Consider the following 16,218-nt stretch of genomic DNA (forward strand, 5'->3'; position numbering starts at 1 on the left):
CTGCCTCCGACAGTGGCCAGCCAGATGGTTCAGGGAGCTCACATAGCTTTCCCTGCTAGTGTTCAGCACCTGGCAATCAGATGCATCCTGCCTCAGACAAAAGAGGTTCAGTTTTTAGGCTCTCCCACTAAAAGCTACTGCTAGATCTACATGCACCATTAATTCATCAGATTGCCCTTAAAAAGCCATGTAGGTGAGTGGCCATCGGCATATCTTCACTGTAATCCAAAACAGAGCTAGCATTCACAGTGAACACCAGTTCTTCTTTGTACCTTTTGCACAACCTGAATGCCTGCTTCAGAGAGCTTTCAAGCCCCTCTGGATCAGGCCTTCAGGGCGTAACAAGTAGTAAAGATTCCTCCTTCTTGTTTATGTTTACAGAAGTCATTTTTTTCAGTGGAACAACCCTGCAACTTGTGTCCTGGGTTCCTATAACACAATTATGATCTGTGTGTACAGAAATCCCTTTTTATGTTCTGAACCTACTGCCAGACATTCTAGGATTTCAAAGGAGCAAAATGGGAAGAGTTAGGTTGCCTATTCATTCTTTAAAACCATGTATTTCCTGACCTCATTCCTTCCTGCTATGTAATCTGCTTTTAACCCCTGGTGGTGTTTATTGCCATTTATTGCATCTTTAATTCTGCAATATCCTTATTTGAGTTTTGATAACATTAATGTCAACTTTCCCCAATATGATGTTTTGGACTTCATTTTCTATATGCTCCAGCTGATATGCCAAATATCATGGTGATAGGGGTTATAGTCTAAGACAGTGACGGTGAACCTATGGCATGCATGCAACAGCTGGCACACAGAGCCCTCTCTGTGGGCACGCGAGCCATAAGTCACCATTGAGAAATACTTACCAATCCTCTGATCCCAGATTTTGGGAAGAACTCTTGGGAAGGGAGGGAGAGCTAAGAAGGCAACAGCTGCCGCTGCCACAAACAAACACACACACATACTTACACACACCTGCCCAGATACCAGGCATGGAAACACCCAGCTCCTGCCGTCTGTGCCTTTAAGGACTGCAGCAAGAGGCGGAGTGGGGAGTGTCCCAGGAAGGTGCTGGAGATTGTATGGCTGAAGGAGTGGGACTCTTCGGGATGATATTGATTGGTTTTGTGTTACAGTTTGGGCACTTGGGCTCAAAAAGATTCACAATAACTGGTCTAAGATATCTAGAAATCACCTGGTTTTGGAAGGCTGGCATGTTGCTTTCCAGTGGGATGCACATGATTAGATATGGGCATGAAGCACTTTGTGCTGTGTCATCCTAAGTCACTGGTGCGGCACCACAGGTGCCCCCCTTCACTGGCCCCCTCCACCAGTTGGTGTATGTTGCTCGTTCCCTTCCCATCACATGGACTTCTCTGCTTCCTCCAGCAGCTGGCCACCCACAGGCAGCGCTACAGGAATCCTTGCCCCACCTCTTCTTATGAGTGGGCAGCTGCTGGAGGAGGCAGACCAACAAATTCTGTGCTTTTGCTGGGATTAGAAGATCACAAAATGGGGAGGGAACAAGCAATGTGTGCCAGCTGGTGAGTGAGGGTGCCAGAGAGGGGAATGGGGGGTTGGGAATACCTATGGTGTCGCACTTATAACTTAGGACAACCCAGCGCAAAGTGTTTCATGCCCATCTCTATACATGATTATGAACTTTTTTCTTAATACAAATCACAGGGCAGTGTTCAGTAATTATAGCAAAGGGCTATAACAATTTCAGTTGTCTCTGGCGGTGGCCAAATTCTGATGCATCACTATCCACACTGCCACAATAAAAAGGGATGCCGAAAGGACAACGGGAAAAGACACTGGAATAGAGGCCTGCTTGAAAGGAGTCTACAGGTGGAGATACAAAGATCAAACACCACCAATCAACAGTGGAGTCCTAAATCTAAATCATGATGATTAGTCAGATAGAGATTGACTACTGGGTAGAGTGGGGAGTGCAAAGTGCAGCACTCTGAATGTTCTTGGGCTGCAACTCCCAGCATTCATCGTCACTGGGTATGAAGGCTAGGGCTGATGGGGGGTATAGTCCAATAACATGTCCAGAGCCCCATATTGCCCACCTCTGGAGTTGAGCAAAGAATCTGCCCCTGAAGGCCAGTGCAGGTGAAACTGAAACCTTCTCCTGTCATTCTCCCTGAGCCATAAAGCTAAGACTACTTTGTGTCCCCTGATCAGTGTATTAATCTCAGATATAGCAGAGGTCATATTGCCAGTACTGAAGAATCACTTTTAACTCTGGTCAGATTCTGTATGTGGAATGAAATGGGAGGAACCTTGTCCTTCATCTCAGGTAGCAAAACTGGTGGTCAATCAGACCCATCCATTATATTCAGCAACCTTATATCAGGATGAATCCCTTCCTCCCCTCTTGAGCCCCCAAATTCAACAGGCCACAAAGAGAGGGTCATTAAAATCTTCCTTCAAAATGTTTGAAACATCTCTCTTTTTTTTGTCTCTTGTGACTGACATGAATGTTCATTAATAACATTCACCGGAAATAGAAACCTTATTCAGTCATTAGCTTTTAGTCCTAAAAAAAAAACCTCCATCACTTTCTTCATGCAATGATGAAAGAGTTTATAAAGAAGTCCATGCTCACATGTAGGATCTACATGTAAGCAAAAACCCATATTTTCCAGAACCTCTCTTCTTCATTGTCTTCCATCATCATATGAAGAAAGTGATCACATAAAGGGCAGAGCTAGGCACTCTCCTTTAAACATGCCCCAGAAGCTAGGTTCATTAACACCTAAATAAGGCTTTACTCCTGGCCACAAGGTATGCTTACTTTCCCCTTGTGAAACATTCATAAAATAAACCATGACAGATTTTTCACACTGGATCCAATTTTTAGAAATGTAACCAATGACATATTGGATTCAACAAAATTTTTGTTGGTTTCCTAAATAGTTTGAGAAGATTATTCTAGAATTTTAAGGTTCAGACAGTTAATACTCCTATCTAGTGACTCAATTGCCCATTGAGATGCTTGATCTATAAGCTCACAATTTTATTAGCACACCTGTATTGTCAAACTATTATAAGGAACAGAAACTCCAGACTGAGAAGTAAAAGGTGGCTGTGCACAGTTTATGTGGGAAATGTAAAGCAAGCTACAAATTGGTCTTTGAAAAACAGAAACAAAAATCAGACATCATCAACATAATCTTTGTTGCAATCCCCATACTTGGCAATAAGCACATCTCAAATTATGATGATAACTTAGATCATGTACCATGATATTCATGACTTCGCATAAATCTTCTCATTCCTTTCTATTCCTTTCATGTTTTGAATAGAAGTCATATTCAGCTTGATAGGAAAGAAGCAGACAAGAGAGACACGGTTGTTAAAATCAGCGAAGAAAGGAACAGGGGTGGACAGGAATTTTAGAACTATGAAAAAGTTTATAACAATAATTTCTGCAGACTGATGTGATTACAGAGGATAGTGTTTCTTTAAAGGAAATAAATTCCAGTACACCATGCTTACCATGGCAACCTTTTGATGAAATAGTTCACATTCTTCTGAGCTTCAAGGATAAACTGCACTTTGTTCAAGAGACTCCCACACACACCCTTTGCAATCTAACATTAAAATTTTGCTAAAACACACACAAAGAGAGAAGGGGGGGAATTCAGCTGTTATCGTGACATTGTTATTTTGTTGGTCTTTCTCTTTTTTTCTCTTGATGCATTGTTGAGCATGATCTCTCATACGTATATAAACCAATTTGACATTGTATGTGCACTTGGCAAAGCTGGATAATCATTTGGTTCCATGTGTTATCTGATAAGATTTCCCCCCAAAATTTGCCAATTTCTGTACGAGAAGGGACTGAAAGTACTTGAAAGTTGGGGCCTGGGGGAAGATGAAAATGGGAGAATGCAAAACGGACAGATTCACCTGTGCAAACACACTATTTTGAGTGCTTAGCCCTTGAAACTCTAGCTCTCATCTTAACGTACTCAAGTATATCTGTCATGCTGAGTTCAAGTTGCTATCGCCTCTTTCTTTCATTATTTCTTCCTTTCTTCTTTTTTTTCTTTCTTCCCTCTGCACTCACAAAACAGGGGTTTTCGGGATCTAAGCTTCACGAGACAGCTATTTAAACAGCTGATCGGCGGTTCGCAAAGTGGCTTTCCTATGGCCGATCTTCGCTAGACAATGATGATTCTTCCCCATTGGAACACATTAAACAGGTTTAAATGCAGTCCAATAGGGAAATGCTTTTTACTAGACAATGATTTCGCTAAACAGCGATTTCAGTGGAACGGATTATCATCATCTAGCGAAACACCACTGTATATGCTCCATAGTGCTTAAAGCTCTCTCCGGGCACTTTGCAATTTAATTATGCAGGCAACACAGACAAAACCTTTTTTAAAAATTGTGGGAGAAAGAGAAATTGATAAATTTGCACATTTCTAACACAGTTGCACAGCCTAGGCACACAAACCATCGCACCAATTATATATTTGTGATGCACAATGATTGCCATAAAAGTACAAGTTCTTGACCAGTTTTGAAGTAGCTCATGCAGATATCTTTCTCCTTTTCCTCCTTGACTTGCAGCCTGCAAGCCTTCTCAGCACAACACAGGAAGGTCAAGACAGCATATGGCTGCCTAGAAAACTGGGTGATTCTCCATTTCTTCCATTGCACTGCTGTGACTTCATTCTTCCATGGGAACAAATGCAAAACAGTTGAATTTCAAAGTAAATCTGTCATATTTACTTGGAAGGAATCCCTGCTGTGTTCCTGTGTGTGTAGCGTGACAACCTTAGGATCAGAACATTTTGCTTGGCTTCCTGCATTTGCTCTATCTAAGGGCATATCTCTAGCAATTTACTCCTCAAATTCCTACTTTCCTTATCATGAACTTAATGTGTTTTGCCAATATTTATGTTTTTAAATGTTAGCCTGATTTGGGTTAGAGTCCCCCTTGTAAGGGAAACTTTGTTCACTGATAGTGTTATCTAACCACATTGACTCCTCTCCTGGAGTTTGTTCATATCCCTTTCCAATCTCTACTATTAATTTTATCTGAGCTTCTATAATAGAAGTTTTAAGCAACCTCTAGACTTACTGAAAGGATATGAGTTTCTTGAATCCCCTTTCAATTTTCTTTTAACTAATCTTCTCATTTTGATAAATCCACTCATTAGAAATAAAATATAAGTTGGATTTTTAAGACAAGTTTACATTCACATGTATAATGGTTTAGGTAGTATTTTGTTTCCTGTAGGTAACAGTTGTTCTGCTAGCTGGATTTTGGGCATCCATCAATCAAGATTAATATCTTCTCTTTTACACTTCATGATTAACTGATTTATTCTAGGCCTGTGCTCAGTTTCCCTAATCTAATCTGGGTGCTGATTCAGTATCTTCAATCAGAATCCAGTCTGATCCGGTGTGATATGCCCCCCCCATCCAATCCCGGAGCAACTTGGCAACGTGGTAGAACACGTAGGCATGCTAAATTACTGACACATGGGTTTGGGGCAAGCCTATAGTTTGCTTGCCTTCTTCGTTTGCCTCTTGTTTCATAAAACCTCCTGTAATTGGCTGTTCAGTTGTGCCACTTAAAGAATGGGCATTATTTGTGCGGGAATTCAGATTGAGGGTGAGGGAGGCAACTATTCATGCAGCACAGCTAATATCATGTGGAAGATCCTAATCCAGGCAAGGCAAGTGGCAAATGTAGCAAGAAAATCAGGAAAAAGAGGCTTTTTCTTCAGGCAAGGAGAAGAATATAAAGAAGAAAGACTAAAAAAAGGAGAGAGAAGAAAGAAAGACTCTACTATACTAAAAATCCCAGCTCACTCAAAGCCAAATAAGAATGCAATCATGCAACATAGTTATAGGACAACCCTAATTTTGTTTATTTACCAAGAGGTGATTAAGGCAGTCTTGTTGTGTTTGTGAAATCAGAATTCAGAGGAATCTTATGCTTAAGTCCTGAAGACTAGTCGCCAAACAAAACAGGCTGATCTGCATAATTTTGGAGGTGAGAAACGCTCCTGCTAGGACCGTCAGCCATTAAAATTAACTGCAAATTTTCATCTTCTAGTCAATGAACACTCTAGCCTCACTCCACACCAGCATCTTTCTTATACAGAATTTTTAATTTCTGCTTCCCTTTCCACACTTTTTAGTGAATTTTTTTTTAAAAAAAATTAAACACTCTAAATGCTGAGTTATTCTATATTGAGCCTGATGATCCAGATCCACACTGAAAGTGATCTGGGTCGGTTTTTCTCGATCAATAGTGCACCCATGTTGACACAAATAATTCCTATTAATCTCTGAATGCACAGCCCTGATTTATTCTAACTAGCGTTTACACAGATCTTGATTTACTATATGGCTATTCTACAACATTTTAACTTCAAGTGTTGTAAACTGTATCCCTGAGTTTCAGTCACAGACCATGTACAATTGTTGTTGTTTTATAGCAAAAATTGCCTTAGCTAAACAATTACATTTTTTTCCCACTGAGGCACTTTTTTCTCCAGTATTGAGAGAATTTTTAAAAAATTGTCCCATTGTTGTTTGTTGGTGAACAATCATGCTGAGAAGCCATTGTGACATACATTCTGGTCACCAAAATTGACAGCCGCCTAGAGTGGTCTTATAGGCCAGATGGGAGGGGTATAAATCAAACAAACAAACAAACAAACAAACAAACCCCATAATTGAGTCTCTCACTGGGTTCAGGAAATGCAAAATATATTAAATCCTAATCCTACTGCCAACCATCAATAATCAGGAATTTTCACATGGTAGGAAAATATCCTACAATTCACTCAGTGCAAGTTCTTTTTAATTTAACTGAACATATTTTAAAACAATGTTTACTTTAACACAACTTTCAAAATGTTATTTTCAAAAGGTACATCTCTTTGCTTGTCCTCGAGTTTAATGTGACAGTTTTAACACTAATGAATTTATTAGTGCAGTACATTCTTGCCAAGCTTATAACAAGGAATTCATAACATCTGCAAAGAACTACATGTATGTTAACATTCAATATATATTGAACATTTATTTATTTATTTATTTATTTATTTATTTATTTATTTATTTATTTATTTATTTATTTATTTATTTATATCCCGCCTATCTGGTCAGTTAAGACCACTCTTAGTTAGTTACGTTAACATGTAACTATACGTGTAGTTATATATATAAGCTTTCATAGTCAAGTAACCTTGATCCACTTTTAAAATAGCTTTCACTCCCAGGAGACAGGATCTTACGATGCCTCTTAGTATGGCTGCTTTGTGGCGCTTATGCTTAATCTTTGAAGCCTTTGCTGTGGCCTCACATGATTACATGTTCAAAGAGATGATCAGAGGCTGAAATTAGCAATGCTTACCCAGTTTGAGGCTTGATTCACCTTTTTTTCAGTCAGAATGTCAATAATTGTGGGTAAGTGTTTTTTGTACATCGGGTTTTTTTTCTGCCTCAGAGGTTGGGGAAATTGTTTTTGGACTACAACGCCCAGAATCCTTATACCAGCATGGTCAGTAGTTATCTTTCTATAAGCACACACAAAAATCCTCAGACCTCATGTCTGCATTTACAACAAATACTCTCAGACCTGTAAGCATATGTCATCTGGCAATGTCATGCATTTCCTGATGAGCTTCCATTTCATTTGGATGAACTGCCCTCTAAGCTGTGTCGCCCTGAAAAAGAATGCCCACAGCAACAAACTCCAGCTGTTTCAGTCAAGCTCATGCAAGGCCTTTTCTGGCAATTGTTTTGAAAACAACAAATGCATACACATGGCCACCAGGCATCTTAGACTCTTTGGAGCAAAGCAGACATGACAGTGGCATATGTGTTTCTTACTTATCAGTCCTGCTGACATATATAGCAGTGTTTGTTCACGGATCTCAGAGGTGCTTGGAAGAATGGTGCTAGACCACCCATCCCTCTGTACCTCAAAAGTAATACAAAAATCTGATGACCAGACAAGGGTAAAATCTCTGATCCATAGGGGAAGGATAGATGTTTTTAGTTTGTAATGTTTTTTGTCAATCACCATGTTTCCCCGAAAATAAGACAGGGTCTTAAATTAATTTTTGGCTTCAAAAAACACACTAGGGCTTATTTTCAGGGGATTTTTTTTTTTCATGTACAACCATCTACATTTATTCAAATAAAGTCATGTCATCTTCTTCTGGTTGCTGCACAAGGGTGGAGGGCGGGGTTTCACTCAACTGGGGCTTATTTTTCGGGTAGGGCTTATATAACAAGCATCCAGAAAAATCATGTTGTTATTGTTTAGTCGTTTAGTCGTGTCCGACTCTTCGTGACCCTATGGACCAGAGCACGCCAGGCCCTCCTGTCCTCCACCGCCTCCTGGAGTTGGGCCAAATTCATGTTGGTAGCTTCGATGACATTGTCCAACCATCTCATCCTCTGTCATCCCCTTATCCTTCTGCCTTCATACTTTCCCAACATCAGTGTCTTTTCCAGGGAGTCTTCTCTTCTCATGAGATGGCCAAAGTATTGGAGCCTCAGGTTCAGGATCTGTCCTTCCAGTGAGTACTCCAGGTTGATTTCCTTTAGAATGGATAAGTTTGTTCTCCTTGCAGTCCAGGGGACTCTCAAGAGCCTCCTCCAGCACCACAATTCAAAAGCATCAGTTCTTTGGTGGTCAGCTTTCTTTATGGTCCAGCTCTCACTTCCGTACATCACTACAGGAAAAACCATAGCTTTGACTATTTGGACTTTTGTTGGCAAGATGATGTCTCTGCTTTTTAAGATGTTGTCGAGGTTTGTCATCACTTTCCTCCCAAGAAGCAGGCGTCTTTTAATTTCGTGGCTGCTGTCACCATCATGGAGCCCGTCTTGGGCTCCATGAAGTGAAATCTGTTACTGCTTCCATCCTTTCCCCTTCTATTTGCCAGGAGGTGATGGGACCAGTGGCCATGATCTTAGTATTTTTGATGTTGAGCTTCAGACTCTCCTCTTTCACCCTCATTGAGAGGCTCTTTAATTCCTCCTCAGTTTCTGCCATCAGCGTGGTATCATCTGCGTATTGGAGGTTGTTGACATTTCTTCCAGCAATCTTAATTCCAGCTTAAGAAAAATCATACTAGGGCTTATTTTCAAGTTAGGTCTTATTTTCAGGGGAACAGGGTATTTGTTAGAGTCTTAATGTTTTTAAGTTTGCATAAATAAAAAAGGAATACAAAGGAAACACATTTAGCAGAAATGATTTATTTCTTTAGATGCAAAATCATTGCTCTGTGTTAGAAAATTTCCAAAGGATTGCACATTCAGCGTTTCATTCCAGTGTGAACAAAGCTAATACAGGCATTGGTTAAGTGAGTGGACTCAATATGTGTAGGGGAATACCTGCTTCTGTTGTCCTATGTAGCCACATGTGAAATGTGGCATGTCTGAAGGGAAGAGGTTCATGTTTACATGCAAGTTCACCACATGTACAAGAATCCTGATTTTCCTGATTACTGTTGGTCTCATGGAGAGCTTCCATGAAAACTGAAGCCTCTTCTCTTCAGACATGCCTCTTTCCACCTAAGGTAAGTAATGGCAAGAAGTAAGCAACAACAGAGGTGATGGGCTAGGCACGCCCTGTGTGGTATCCACCCTGAAAAATGAGGCCTGAATCAGGCTCGAGTTTGATTACCATGGCAACCAGGACGGGATCTTTCTCTCATCTTCAGCAGCAACAGTTCAAGGTAGCAAGAGTCACAAGCAAATATATAAAAAAAGGAACAAACAAACAAAGAATTTGAGAGAGGATGATGTTGGTCAACATTTTTATGGCCCCAGCATGACAGCATTTTTGTACTGAAAATTCAACCTGAAGGAGAAAGAGAGAGAAATGGGGGAGAAAGGGAGGGGCGAGGAGAAGGAGAAAGGTGGGCACTGAAGAGAGAAGGTGGAGGTAGAAGAGGTGGAAGAGATAGAATGATGGGAAGAAGACCATAGGCCGCCTGTGGCCTGAACTGAGATGAGAGAATTAGCTGCCCCTTCTTTCTTAGCCCACAATAGTTAGACTTGGGCTTGTCATCTCTTAGCAACACCTCAGCAACATTACCACTGTTTAACAATGGTGGCACTCCCCTGCTTTTCCTCTTGTCATCCCAAGCCTTGAAGCAGCCCAGTTACTCCCCATATAAGGGTTGGCTAGAGTTCTCTTTTCCTGGATCAGCTGAAGCAGAAACTGAGTAGAGGAGGAAGTAGAGGCAGTACAGGCCTTGGCTGTCAGGGATTCTTTCTTTCCATCCCAAACCTGAGGAAAAACATTGTGTGCAGAGATTAGAAATAGTAATTTGTGGGGACTACAATCCCCAGAATCCTACAGTCATACAGTCAAGACAGTTCATGACCTGAGTTCAATCCTGAGGGGTTCAGGTAATCTGGCTTGAGGTTAACTCAACCTTCCATCCTTCCGAGGTTGGTAAATTGAGTATGCAGCTCATTGAGGGAGACATGTGTAGGTAGCATGATTAAATTATAAATCACCCAGAGAGTGCTTGAAGCACTGTGGGGTAGTATATAAGCAGCACACTTACACTCGCCGGTCATTCTGGAATTCTGAGACATAGCCCAAAGTGGCCTTTCCCTGTCTCTAATTTTGTGTGATGTATGGCAATAATGGTGACTCAAATAACCACTTTCATCTCTGCTCCTGTAAGATGCAGTGCTGCTTCATTTCTTTCCTCCTCACTTTGACCTCAGTGAGTCATTGGGCAGAAGCAGGCATTGCAGCTAGTGCTGATGAGCACTGAAAATTCATTAGGATTGGAGCAAAGAATTTGGGCAGTATATCATATTTCTGAAATCAGACCTTAAATGAATCCCATGCTTAAATCCTGAAGACCAATCACAAAACCAAGCAACACAACTTGAAATGTACTGTATATGTGGTGAGAAAACCTCTTGCTGCGCAAGAAGACGCTTTCAACAGTGAAAGTCTTTTCTTCTTCAATTCATTGTCCAATTTTGCCTATCAGCATCTCAACACTATCTCTTGACTCCTTCTCTCAAGTTCCACAATCTGCTCCTCAACCCATAAGGAGGACCAGCCTTCTCACTGGGTCAACTGAATGAGCTACCTCACACAGCAGATTAGTGTATGATGAAAACCAGTAAATTCTTCTTCATTTCTTCATTGTTACTGTCTTATTACTGCTAGGGAGGTGGAAACATGTGTTTGTGGAATCTTTTGCCTCAGTTGCCAGAATAACTTGGTTGTGTCATGACGCTGAGGGGAAAGTGGGCTGCTATTTACTGCACTGCCTCTGGTAGCAATATGTCTTGGGCTGGCTTTGCCCCATCTCCTGCTCCTCTTCCCACTCACCACCTACACATGAGGCACACTGAGACTTGCTTACATTGAGACTTTTCAGAGAATTACCCGAGTGGCAGGCCAGTTAACTGTTGTTTATTTTTCTCATCGAAGCAGGGATCTCTATTTATATTAGGCAAGACTATGGAGTTTGGATTGTAGCTATAGAAAATATGTCCCAAGACAATCTCTCTCTCTCTCTCTCTCTCTCTCTCTCTCTCTCTCTCTCTCTCTCTCCTCTCTCTCTCTCTCTCTCTCTTGTTGATGGCAGGAGAATTTTCTTGGACAGGAAAAGAACTGAACCTAAATATCTTCCAGTGATTTAATTCTCTATGACTGGGAGTTCCCAAGAAGCTTTAGTGAGCATTGCAAAATGGAATCCTTCCAGCTTTGTCTTGGCTGAATGTCATGCTTTTGGCAGAACACTCGTACAGGGAGAGCCCCGCTTTTTCGCTGTTCCGGCTCTCTGGTTTCAAAAACCAAACGGGTCACAAGCATTTGGTCTCTGTCTTAGCCTCTGTGCTGACACACTGATGAAGGCACTGTCACTGCTGGCCGCACTTAGGAGAACAGAGCAAGCAGCTGAAGGAAACAGAAGATACAATCACATCTCCCCAATTCTGACATGTCTGCACTGGCTCCCTGTATGCTTCCATGCTAAATTCAAAGTGCTAGTTTTAACCTATAAAGCCCTTACGCGCACACAGAGGGTGGAGAAGGAGTAAGTAGCAAACCCTACAAACACAATTTCCACTGACAGAGGCATATACATATTATTTATTTAAAATATTTCTGTCCTGCCTTTCTCCTTAAAAAGGACCCATATGACAAACTGATTTAAATTAAATTAATTTGACATCCAAGTTAAAATAAATGATTCTGTGGTGGAAGCATAACATTTTTCTCTTCCAATGAAAATAAGATTTCCTGTCAAAACATTCCATGCTTCCACGTGTGTGGTGTAGTCACTTTAAAAAAAAAAAATTTAAGACATGCCAAACCTAATTCAAATATAGGGTTTCCCCCCCTAATGTAATTATGCTCTGACACTGAGATTGCTTTCACATTCAGTAGCAATGAGATGAGGGGCACACTGGCTCACTTTGGATGCAAGCAGTGAAAGCTGCAATCCATCATCATATTTTGCAGCATTCCTCAACTACTTCATAAGTTTTTTTTCATAATCTGAGACAGCAGTGAGCTATTCAATTGGATTTACCCCTTAAGCCCCTCATTTGCCACCCTTTCTGTAGCTACCATGGTCTGAACCCCAGTTGAAATGGATCCAGACTATTGGTTTCATCTAAAAATGTCTGTGGCTGATCTGCCACTATCCTCTCCATCAGTTTTCCCAGAAACAGGATGTTGGCAACAGGTCTGTAATTAGTTACATCCTCTGCTGCCAGCAAAGATTTTTTTCAAAATGGGCTGCACTATAGTTTCTTTCAGACAATGATGTATTGTGTGGCCCAATCAACCATTACCTGCTTGACAGATTTCAAAAGCCAGAGAGGGCATGAGTCCAATGGAGAGGAAGTGGCTTTGCAACATGCAAGCACTTTGTCCACATAATCAGGAGTTACATATTGAAATTAATCTAGAAAATCTAGACAAGACAGTATGTTGGACAGCTCAACATGATCTCCTGCCTCCCTAACAGAGTTGAGGTCCCCACAGATGTCCTCAGTCTTAGACTCAAAATGAGCTGTGAATCAGTTAGCAGTGGTAATATCAGATTGAGGTGTATTAGACTGTCCAGCATAGGTGAGGTCTTGAACTACTTCATGTGATGTTTACCACAAGACCCCTGCTTGTTTCCCCAAACAAAGGGTTCATGCTATGTCCTCCCACCAGCAGATACCAATTGTGACGTTCCCTCTTTTCCTCACTGCCACTAGTGGATTTCCTTTATCCACAATATATAAAGAACTTTAGTCAGACACTTGTCTAGTTACTGCCAACAGAACTTATTTATTGAAGTGTATTAAATTTAATCAGAATCACAGATGTTCTTTATTCAATGCATACAATCAAATCATTAAAATATCATATATCTTGCCACATAACCCATCACCACCTGCTCTATTTATCTTGACCAACTTATCTCTATTAGTATCAGTTCTCACTATCTCCCCGACTCTCTTTCTCTCTGTGCAACTTCTATATATTTCCCTGCCAAACCTTCTTATATCTGCTGACTCTGCCCCTCCACTCCTCTCATAGGCTCATGCAAATGAGATTCTGAATATGAGTGACAGGAGTGACGTGGGGCAAACGTCATACTCTACAAAATGCCATTTAATTATGAGAAGCTTCATTAACAAGTGTGGTGTATTAGTCCCTCTTAGCCAATTGGATGGTGTTACAATATTTGCTGGACAGCTTCCTTACTGCAGCTTCCTTATTTCCATCCAAGGGAACTTTACTCCAGTTGCTCTCTAGCCTTCTTCTCATTTGTTCCATGGCTTGCAACTCATCTGTGAACCAAGGTGAGAAACAAGTCCCAGAGCAGAGGGTTATTCAGGAGCTATTGTATCAACTGTTCATGTCACTGCAAAGTATACCGTTTGGAGACCTGGGTTTTGACAGGAGCACTAATCAGGTCAGTCAGAAAAAACCCCAAGGCCTCCTGGAAACCAATCAGATCCATTAGACTCCAGGAGTGGACCATCCTAATAGATCTGCCCTATTTTTGTATTTGGTTGCCAATATTAGCATTATTGCAGGAGGTGGTGGCGCTGCGGGATAAACCGCAGAAGCCTCTGTGCTGCAAGGTCAGAAGACCTGCAGTCGTAAGATCGAATCCACACTTTTGAGATTGCTTATTAGTGCAACTCTAACGTCTAAAAAGTATACTTTTCCTGGTTTTGCTTTGACTTAAATCTCATAGAAGAGTCCTAGACATTTAGCGCATGTAAGAAACTTTATCTGTATATCAAGAATTGTAAGAAACTTTAGTTGAAAATACCTTCTTCTTGGGTTATGCAACCCCAGGTTCTCTTGAAGGGGTCTGACAGCCTGGAAACAAGTACATTCTTGGTCCATTTTCAAATATAAATCAAAAGGTTGGTGCTTATCCTATCATGAACTAAGATGATTATCAGGCGCCCTCTTGGGTCAGCTATATGGAGACTAAAGCAGGTGTTTTCCTCTGGGAGATACTCCATATTTGGAACATTCTTTTCAGGGAAGCAAGCCTCCCACCCACTCTTACTGGGCATCTTTTCAGCAAAGTCTTCTAAATTATGTGAAGCTTTCTAAAATGTCAGGTGAACTAGTTTAATCTGACACATTGCAAAATTCATATCATAATGCTTAACCCATGACTTTTATCTATTATTTCATTGTTTAACTTATTCTTTATATTTTAGGTTATCTTGAGATTATGTTACTGAATGACATTTTATACTTTTTTTAAAGGAAAAAAGAAATAAATGTAACATGAATATCTTGTCACATTTCTAAGCACTTTCAAATGTGACAATTAGGGCACATCTGAACATCTCTCAGCCTATTATGTAAATATTATTAACACAAGGCAAAAAGTACTAAAGAGCCCTTTTCAGGACAAATGGATTTTCTAATCAATACATTTCCACCCCCTTACAAATTTTAAATGCACGGGGATCGTAATTGTTCCTTTGCACCAGTTTAGACCTTAATACACTGACTTTGTTCTTCTGCAGGCTCCTATAGAGAGAATAGCTACCTATGTGCATTGACAAAACTGAGATGCTGGTGTCAGGGAAGGCGGGAAAGTTTCCTTGAAATCTCTCTTCCCATATGAAGTAGACTTTCCAGTATGTCAGAAAATTCCCCATACCAATTCCCCAGACTAGAGATGGACAGGGACCTTGGTTTGGAGTTTCGTGCCAGCTTGTATGCATGGCAGCAGAGGTGCTGCTCATTCTCTTCCCCCACCTCCCTGGCCAATGATCCACTCACCAGTCAGGGCACACTTCTCTCCTCCTCCTTCTCAGTGTTCAGTCAGTCCCTGTCAGGAGCAAGGGTTTGCCTGTCCTGCCTCCTTGTCTTGAGTGGGCAATTAGCCAAGGAGGCAGGGTAGGGAAGCCCATGCTCCTGCTGGAGACTGGTTAGACAGCTGAAGAGGAGGAGGAGAGGAGCACGTGCCAACTGGTGATTGAGGGGGGGATCAAGCTGGGGAGGCAGGGTAAGGTAACACACAGCACCACTGGTTCATGCCCATCTCTATCCAATACCAATAGAGCGCCAGGGAGCAGCAAGCAGCATGGGCTTGAAGAAATTGATGAAAGTTATCCCCTCTCCCTTCCCCTAATGGTATTGCCCTGTGAGCACAATACTACTTAGAAGATGCTTCTATCAGCAGTTGGAACTTCCATCTTAGCCATTGCACTGGACAATAATACCAGCTAAATACTCACTGCTCAAGAGCAATACAACACCCTCTTAAGAATAACAGGCAGGTACCAAGTTAATACAAGGATATTCTTGACAGCTGCTCCCAAGCACTGGATGTCTCTTCACTGGACTTCTGCCCACATGGAAGGCTCAGTGAGTTCTAGATTTGTAAAAGAGTGTTATTTTACTGAACATATCTCATAGGTCTTACTAAGTGTACTGACATTTTACAGAGAGCAATACATATAAACAAAATGTGAGATGAAGGATATTCCTATCTAGCCTGAGAGACAACCTTCATATTGAAGGTTAATGACCTCATGGGCCTAGGCTATGTTCACATTTCAACAGCCTTTAAGAGGTCATGAGTAAGGTAGGCACACAATGGTTCAGCAGCAGCTTCTGTGTTGGTGGTACAGTAGGGCTTGGTGAAAACCTTAGCACTTCATGCAGCAGCGAAGGAGGAAAAGCCCCTCCATCCA

Source organism: Pogona vitticeps, chromosome 2, assembly GCF_051106095.1.
Source record: "Pogona vitticeps strain Pit_001003342236 chromosome 2, PviZW2.1, whole genome shotgun sequence".
Taxonomy (NCBI): domain Eukaryota; kingdom Metazoa; phylum Chordata; class Lepidosauria; order Squamata; family Agamidae; genus Pogona; species Pogona vitticeps.